Source organism: Herpailurus yagouaroundi, unplaced genomic scaffold (genome assembly GCF_014898765.1).
Source record: "Herpailurus yagouaroundi ecotype Mexico unplaced genomic scaffold, PumYag 139, whole genome shotgun sequence".
Classification (NCBI taxonomy): Eukaryota; Metazoa; Chordata; class Mammalia; order Carnivora; family Felidae; genus Herpailurus; species Herpailurus yagouaroundi.
This window is the reverse complement of record NW_024412394.1, coordinates 48711845-48717844: the sequence shown is the minus strand read 5'-3', so window position 1 is coordinate 48717844 and position 6000 is coordinate 48711845. Positions and strand designations below refer to the sequence as shown.

General features: G+C 42.5%; 1 non-coding gene across 1 annotated transcript; it reads right to left on the bottom strand.

Annotated features, from left to right (window-relative positions):
* Positions 1 to 3446: 3446 nt before the first annotated feature.
* On the bottom strand, positions 3447 to 3519 carry TRNAK-CUU (transfer RNA lysine (anticodon CUU)). The gene has a single exon. It is a non-coding gene; the product is annotated as a tRNA-Lys (tRNA).
* Between the last annotated feature and the right edge of the window lie 2481 nt (positions 3520 to 6000).

The window sequence follows — 6000 nt, the reverse complement described above, 5'->3', positions numbered from 1 at the left end:
TCAGCCAGCCATTTTCATCAAAAGGATAGATGAAAACTTTGTCATGGATCAGTTCGTGGTTTGGGGGACCACTTTCCTTTTTTGAAATGTTTATTTATTTTTGGGAGAGAGAGCATGTAGGGGGAGGGGCAGAGAGAGAGGGGGACAGAGAATCTGAAGCAGCCTCTGTGCTGATAGCAGTGAGTCCCATGTGGGGCGTGAGCCCTTGACATGGAGCCGAAGTCGGGCGCTCAACTGACTGAGCCACCCACCCAGGCACCCTTTCTGTGAGGAGGATTCATTCTTCATTTTGCAGGTGAGAAAACAGACCCAGGGAGGTTGAGTAACTTGCATACTGGCAGACAGCTAATTTTCAAAGGAAAAATGCTTACCCAGATACTCTCTTCTGCCAGTTACAGAATTTAGTTAATACTCCTCAAATGACATGAATTGGTAACAGCATGTGACTCGGGTTAAGACTTCTCCCTTTGTCTGGAGATTCCATCTTCTCAGGCCTGTGACCCACTGGGACACCTACAAATGCCCAGACTTTGGTACTTCGTGTGTTTTTTCTGAAGTTGGAAGATGACATGGGTCACCTCTCAGGATTCTTCACTCAGTCATGCTTTTCATTGAGTTTCCTAGAACATATCTCTGGCCTCAGGAAAACTCCTTTGAAAAAATTGGCTTGGTGTCATTGAATACTATCCAGGTTTATGCATTTGCTTTTAGTGACTTGCTGAATGTCACCTACACCAGTTTCAGTTAGATTCAGCTACATGTAAAGAACATGGCATTAAAAAGAAAGAAGCCCACAAGGGGCAGTCCAGAATGCTCTAGTAGCTCTGTTCCATGTAGTCTCATGAAAACTCAGGCTGTTTCCTGCTCACTGCTTGCTCCCCTTAGAGTGTGGCCCTTGACCTCATGGTCCAAGATGGTGCTAGGAATCCTAGCGATCTTTCTGCAATTGAGGAGGCAGGATGTATGCAAGGGGAGGAAGAAGGAAAAATGAAACATGCCAGCTATCTTTCAAGGAAAGTTCCAGGGGGCTGTTGCACACTTCCCCATTGGCCAGAACTTGGTCTTATGGCCGCATATAGCTGCAAAGAATGCTGGGAAATGTATTTGCTTGGAATAGACATATACCTAGGTAAAAATAGGGTATTCTAGAAGAAAAGGAAAAATACATAGTGTAGGAAAGAGCAGTTCCTGCCATACCACCCAAGAACACAGCCACTTGTTTCCATGAAGCCCCAGCTGAGAACAGTTAGGAAGGTCATAAGAAAAGACAAAATGTTCAGTCATTGCCTCCTCCCTTCCTCTCACCCAGATACCTTCTTGTTCCTATTCTCAAGTGTGAAGCAGGGCAGAGATACATGGGTCTTTCTAAAGCATTGTGTTGATGCCAGGAGCTTCTGTTACTACTGAGCTCAGAGACTTGGAATGTTTCTATGCCCAGAAATAGGACCTGGGAACTGAGTCCCTGCCATCGTTTATTTTGAAAGAGGGCAGGAGTTTTATTTCCTCCAACTCTGCCAATTTTAGGGACAAGCAAATGGGGTTAGCAAATCTGAGGCCATTCTCCTTGGGATAGACTGTGAGGGCCTAAAGCCCGTACCCTCACTAACTGTTCCACCTGTTTGCGTGACTGTTGTCTCCAGGGGCTGAGCTGGTCTGTCCCCCTCACACTCTAAGGGGCCTCGAATACTAGAATCAAGAGAACAGAACACCCTCCAAGGTGATTATCAGTCTGAGATTGTTTTCCCAGGAATAATGAAGGGTTCGCCCTGAGTCACCCCCCACCCCATCCTCTTTATTAACAGTAGTACATTGTTTTGAGATCTCCTGCTGGCTTGAAGGATGTAAATGTGACACAGAGGAGAGCTTCTTCTGAGTTTGAATAACTTTAGAAATTGAGTCGATCAGCAAATATGATATAAGTATATTAACAATAAGAGGGGCACCTGAGTGGCTCAGTTGGTTAAGCATCCGACTTCGGCTCAGGTCATGGTCATGAGTTTGAGCCCTGCGTGTGGCTCTGTGCTGACAGCTCAGAGCCTGGAGCCTGCTTCAGATTCTGTGTCTCTCTCTTTGCCCTTTCCCTGCTCCTGCTCTCTCTCTCTCTCTCTCTCTCAAAAATAAATAAACATTTAAAAAGTAATAATAAGAAAAATACCAGAGTGAGGTAAGTAGTTGGAGTCTATTGTTCTGGAGCTTCTTTCTTAATAAACGAAACAAGACTACATTTAAAACAATATATTGTGAATAACAATGTGTTAGTTAATGCGTTAGTAATTTGGACCATTTGTGTGCCTGTGATTCAAGTTACTGCCTACCTTAAGGTCATAATATCCAAGATCAAAGCCATCTTTCATTTTCTATAATCCTCTTCTGTTCTTGTCTACTTCATGTTAATCAATAGTCCACATGAATATGGGTATCTACATGGTTGGCATGTCTAGTCATATCTGTATTTCTGGAAAAGCTACCTTTTAATAAACTATTACTGTGTAAACTACCTACAGCTGACAGCTTTTATTGACGTATGTTTTACATGCAATGAAATGCGCAGATCTTAATTAAGTGTATCGTTTAGTGAGTTTCAGCAAGTGTGTATACCCAGTAACCCACCTTCCTATCAAGAGACAGAACCTTTCTGACAAATCCTATGCCTTATTTCCAGTCAGTCCTTATGTCCACCTCCCCCTAACCTCACAACCACTGCTGTGGGTTCTATCACCACTAGATTTGTGTTGTCATTTCTCACACTTCATATACATGGAGTCATAAGGTATGTACTCTTTTGTGTCTGGCTTTTTTCATTCAACATCCATTTCTGAGTTTCATTCATGTTGTTGCAAGTATCTGTAGTTCATTCCTATTTGCTGCTGAGTAGTATCCCGTTGTATGAATAAAGCATGATCTCTTTATCCACTCTCCTGTTGATAGACATTTAGATCATTTTCAGTTTGGAGAAGTAAAGCTTTCTATAATAATTATAATAAATAACTTAAATAAATCTGTAAGTAATAAATTTGTAGCTTATAAATAAGGAAACTGACAGGTGTGTGTGAGTATATTCTTGACTTATCACAGAAACATGCTCATCAAAGATACTCGACTAAAGCTCTGAGGCACAAGCATGCATCTGGAACCGTGCTTTGGGTGAATGAGGAGTTTGTGGACGATGGGAGGATGAAGGGAACAATTACCAATTCATGAACTTAAAAAAAAAAAGTTTATTTCTTTTTGAGATGGGGGAGAGGAAGTGGGGGGAATTCATGAGCTTAAAGTGTTTATTTTTGAGAGAGAGAGAGAGAACAGGGGAGGGGCAGAGGGAGAGGGATACAGAGGATCTGAAGCGGGCTCATGAACCATAAGATCATGACCTGAGTCAGTTCAAGAGTCTGGAGTCAGATGCTTAACTGACTGAGCCACCCAGGTGCCTCAGAGAAAGGAAAAGTAACCGCCCAACGTGGGGCTCGAACCCACGACCCTGAGATTAAGAGTCTCATGCTCTACCGACTGAGCTAGCTGGGCAGTTCATGTGCTTTTGAAAAGTTGTTGTCTTCCAATTGCAATCAAATGAAGGAAGTAGGCTTGGTCTGAAAATGCTTTACAATTTAGAAATGAGTCACTCCTGATTAATTGCTCCATTTTACAGTGGAGAAATTCTTGGACTTTTAGTTTTCTTTTGTGTAAAATGGAGGCACTAGTTTTTACCTAGCTTACCTCGCAGGTTTTTTTTTTTTTTTTTTTTTGAGAAGCAAATGAGAGAAAGCATACAAGGTATCTGTCAGCTTAAAGCTCTGTGTGAGTGCAAGGTGGTAGTGTTGTCTCTGACAAATTCACACGGTTTTCCCTTAAAAGCTTACGGTGGAATATTTCACATGTGTCATGCATGTTTTGTTTATTCACTCATTTACCTTCCTAAAAGGTAAACACTACTGCTATCATTCCCATTTTATGGATGAAGAACTCGGGGCCCGGACAGGTCTACCTCTCAGAGGCCACACAGGTATAAACGGCATAAATGGGATTTGAATCCATAGAACTGGCTCGAATCTGAGCTGTTACTATTGTGCCATCTGCCTTTCTAAAAACATGTCATTATACCTCCTCCTAGCAGCTCACTTTACAGTAATCGTCTTCATCCACCGCCTTTATTTCCTTGTGGGAGGGTTGCTATATTCAGATTTGTTGGTAAGTTGTCTCCAAGATATAACAGAAGGAAACTGCAAGTTTGCCTAAAATCTTACTGATTTCCCATTTCGGTCTTCCTGGAGGTTTGTGGTGAGACTGCTGGGTCAGCCATATTCTCAGCGAAAACTCTGCATTTATGAGATAATCAGAACCACCCACAGGATGGAACAGATCCTGTGAGCTCCTACTTTCCCAGGACACACAGTTTGGTGCCCTGGTGAGGTGGGAAACACCCTACAGCACTGAATGCTAAGAAGGAAGCATCCCCATATCCAAGACCATTTGGTCATTTACTGGCATGTCTATCCTCACTGCCTGGACATTTGGCCTTGCTTCTTATAGACCCCTGTACTTCAGGCTGCACCCCCTTCTGTCCGAGACGCTGTGGACAACTGAGTCAGAAGGCACCTTGCATTTCTGGGTGGGGACTGGGGAGAGGGGATGGACAGCACAGCATTTCTTTTTTCTTTTATTTATTTATTTTTAAAATGTTTATTTGTTTTTTGAGAGAGAGAAAGAGCACGAGCAGGGGAGGGGCGAGAGGGAGACAGAGGATCACAAGCAAGCTCAGTGCTGACAGGGAAAGCCTGACGCAGGGCTCAAACTCACTAACAGTGAGATCACAACCTGGGCTGAAGTGGGACGCTTAACCGACTGAGCCACCCTGGTGCCCCTTTTTCTTTTTTCTTTTAAAATTATTGGGGGCCGCACCCTAAAAAAAAAAAAAAAAAAAAAAAAAAAAGAGGGGCGGGCACCTGGCTGGCTCAGTGGGAAGAGACTACGACTCTGATCTCAGGATCATGAGTTTGAGCCCCACGTTGGGTGTAGAGCTTACTTAAATGAATAAATAAATAAAAACTTAAAATAAAATTCCTGGGGACCACTAATTAACACCTCCAAATTGATCTGAAAATAAAGTTCAGTTTTTAAGCAGAATGATCATGGTTATCTAAAATATTACATGTCCCTAACACTGAGGTTTCAGAATGTGAGTTGTGGAAATTCTAAAGTTAGGTGAAATTTAGCAACTCCTGAAACTGAATATTCAACCCGAGAAGAACAGGCTGAGAAAACCACCTGTGCTGCTTTTTTTAGCATTTTCTGCAGAAAAATTAGAAGTAGGAGTTATGGCCCCCACAACCACATCACCAGGGATTGGCTATCTATCTTCAGCATTGACTAAAACAGGAAGTTACCAGTGGTACCTAAATGGAGCTAATAAGAACGAGAACCTCCTACAACTTTGTAGCCACTTGGAAAAAGCAACCCAAACCAAATTACCCATCTGGATCTGCTTTCTGTTCATAAATGAGGTAGATGAACTTGGGGAGCACCAACACCTCCCCCAGCTGGAATGGTCATGATTCTATCCATCAGTGACCAAGACATGATTCTATCTATCGTTGATGAAGGACTGCAATCCTCCACCAACCTGTGAATTTATAATCACATGGGAGCTATCCTGGATGTTCTCCTGCTGGAATGGCAGAGTATGGAGCAAGATTTGGGGTGAGTTCAGAAGTCCCTAAGGAAAGCCCAGTATTGGCCCTCAGAGGGCAGAAAGTGGACACAAATCTACAAAAAAGCATTCATTTCACTGACTCTTAAGGGTCTCCAGTGTTTTTTCTCTCCTTAAAGCAAAGAACCAAGTCATTTGAAAAACTGGAGACAAATGAATACACTCTGAGGCTAGCCATTTTGTTTTTATTTTTCAACAGATTCAAAGAGACAGTGGAATTTATGTTAATTTATTTTAAGAAATGGTATGCAACGAAAGTTAATCTGGGAGTCAAGGCAGTCACATGCTACAAAAAGTTA